The sequence below is a fragment of the Alligator sinensis genome, unplaced genomic scaffold (genome assembly GCF_000455745.1).
Source record: "Alligator sinensis unplaced genomic scaffold, ASM45574v1 scaffold673_1, whole genome shotgun sequence".
NCBI classification, from domain to species: Eukaryota; Metazoa; Chordata; order Crocodylia; family Alligatoridae; genus Alligator; species Alligator sinensis.
Window position 1 is genome coordinate 142,654 of NW_005842829.1, and position 2,983 is coordinate 145,636.

Here is a 2,983-nt window from a genome sequence, read left to right on the forward strand (position 1 = left end):
ACTGCGCAGTGATGTGTTTGGAGGCGGGAGCACTGCAGTGGAGGTGCCCATTGGCCCATTCCAGTGTGGGCAGGGCCTGGAAGATGGCAGCAGGAGTTTTGATTGGTTGCTTATGGTGTGGGCAGGGCCTGGGGCCCTGCAGTGGGGGTTCTGATTGGTTGGTTGTTGTGTAGGCAAGTCCTGGAAGATGGCAGTGGTGGCTCCGATTGGTCGGTTGCTATGTGGGCAGAGCCTGGATGATGGCAGTGGGGGTTTTGATTGGTCCGTTACAGAGTGGGTGGGGCCTGGGACACTGCAGTGGGTGGGGCCTATAGGTCATTGCTTCCACTGCAGCTCCAGTGTTCCCAATGTTGCCCCCAGCCCGTCCCTGTGGGGCCTTGCAGCAGCCCCAGAGCAGCACTGTCCTGGCTGGGGGAGCGGCACTGCACTGTGGGGGAGGAGGGGTCCTACACTGCGCACACTGCGCAGGGTGGCACTACGGGTCATGACCTTGTGGGCCAGCAGGGGGGCCTGGCACTGCACCAGCGGGTGGGGGTGTGCATGTATTGCACAGCTCTGGAGCAACAAGCCCCTGGGCAGTGGAGCCACCTCCACTGCACTGTGATGGGCTGGGGGGCCCTGCACAGTGAGGGCGGGCGAGTGGGGCAGTGCAGTGGAGGTGGCTCTGCACTGCACTGTGGGGAGAGGGAAGGGCACAATGCCCCGCAGGGCCCAGGCTGAGCTGTCTGCTTGGGGCACCAGGCCCGACCCAAGTCCAGCTGCAGCCCCCCCGGGAGCTGGGGCTGACGGCACTGTCCCATTGCCACCCTGCGGCACCTGAGCTGGGAACAGGTCTGCCAGAGGAGCCACTTCAGTGCCCGGTGCCATCAGGAGCTGCGTCGGGTCCCGGCCCCAGACCCATGCGCCCCACTGCCAAAGGGCCCTGCCTCCTTCCCCTACCCCCCAGCCCAGCTTTGCCTCCCTTCTCTCTGCCCTGTGCCAGATCTGTGGCTTGATGTCTTCATACATGCATGGGTTCGTGGGTAGATACACACAAGTATGCATGCATACATGTGCACAGACATGACTACGAGCCTGGGGATGCACATGTGCCCTTGTGTGCATGCATGTAGGTTGGTGTGCATCTGTAAGTGCACATGTGTGCGTGGGCATATGTGTGAATGCATGTGCACATGTGAGCAGGCTGGTGCAAGCATGGGCTCTCTCCCGTCTCCCAAGGGGCTCAAGCCCAGAGCTTGCCCTCAGGCCCCGGGGCCCGCCACCAGCCACATCTGCTCCCCTTGCACCCGCAGCCCCATGAGCCTTCTCGGGGTGGCTCCAGCTTGCCCACGCCCACCCAGAGGGGCGCAGCCGGTCGGCAGCTGCCCGCAGCAGGCAGAGGTGCCAGGCTCGGGTGGCTGCAGGCGGGGGCCAGCATCCATGAGGTGTCGCAGGAAGCTTGGGGCCGGGGGCTGCCAAGGCTCAGCCTCGCGTCCCCTCCCAGTGCTGGCTGTTGGGCCTCCTTGCACTGAGCAAGCCAGGCTTGCCGGATGCTGCCCTTGGGCAGGGAACTGCCTGATTTGGGGGGAGGGCAAAACCATGGAGTACTCCCCCCTGGCCCTGCTGTCTCTTCCCCCCTGTATTGGGAGAGCTGAGCCTGCACCTGGGCAGCCTGGTGCTTGCCCCCCACAGTGGCTGCGACCCCCCGCCCATGCCTCTCCCTGGCCCGGTGGATCACACCAGCTGCCATTACCCCCCGCCCCCCGAGCCGCCCGGGCGCATGGCGCAGCCTGGCTGCTGCTGGCAGCCCCGGCCCCAGCCCCGTGCTCAGTGCAGCTGTCCAGTCCATCACCCCTGCCCGCGGCCGGGGTATTTTTGCTGAGGAATGTGCAGCCCCTTGGATTCTCCCAGCCGGCCAGGGTTGTGTTACACATCACGCAGTAAATAGTCCCCCCCCACCCCCCCGGCCTTTGGTGGGGCCGCTGTGCCTCTTGCAACCCCCCTCCCAGCATTTTGGTGTCCCCCACACAGCATGCATGTACTCTGCAGTGCCAGTGGCATGTGTACCTGGTGCACGGCTGCAGCGGACCCAGCCTGGGCATGCACATATCTCTGCTACTGGGCTCCACGTGTGGCCCTGGGAGTCGGAGGTCAAGGGCCGCTTTGCAGGAGCTGGGCCAGGACAGGATTGCAAGGGTGACTCAACAGCCATGCGCTGCCCCCCCAGCTCCGCTGGCACGAAAAAGCTCCAGCACCAACTCCCGCCCCACTCGGCTCCCTGCCCACCGGATCCAGCCATGGTTGTGGCAGGACATGCGCCCCATGCATGAGCCAGAACTGGGCTCGCCCCCCACACCCCTGGGAGCTGCCTCTGTCCCAGCTGGTGCCGCGTTCCAGGCTCCAGGCACGGGGCTGGGGACAGCGTGCCTGGCTCAGGTCCCTGTGGTGGGTCGCAGGCACATGCCCGCTCTGCTGCTGCTGCAGGACGAGCCCGGGGGGCAGCCCTGAGCCCTGGAGCATGTCAAATTGGTCATGTGGGTGGCGTGAGTGGCTGGATGCCCCCCCGCCCCCCCTGCACTGGTGCCCAGTCGCCTGTCTGTGGGCCCTGCGGCCTGGCACCAGGAGAACCGTGGCAGGTTTCCCTGTGGATGGAGCGAAGTGCTGCGGCCCCTCCCCAGCCCCGGTGCTGCCGTGTGTCCGTGTCCCCACGGCCCGGCTCAGTGCTCGCACCTGCTGCACAGGCCCCGCAGGAAGCTGACCCGGGCAGACAGCAGCTCCCAGCGCGCCCGGGGCCTGGGCAGGCGCCCAGAGCCGGGGGCGTGCGGGGGGCCGCGGTGTGTTGTGTCTGGAGATACTTGAGCCCCCCAGGCTGGACCGGCTGGGCCCCAGGGCTCGTGATACCGGCTGCCGAGGGGCCCACGGGGCGCTGCCAGAGTCTGCCGAGAGCCTGAGCCGCTCGCCTCGCACGTGCTGCTCTGCCCCGGCCCGGGGGCCACGGGGCGCT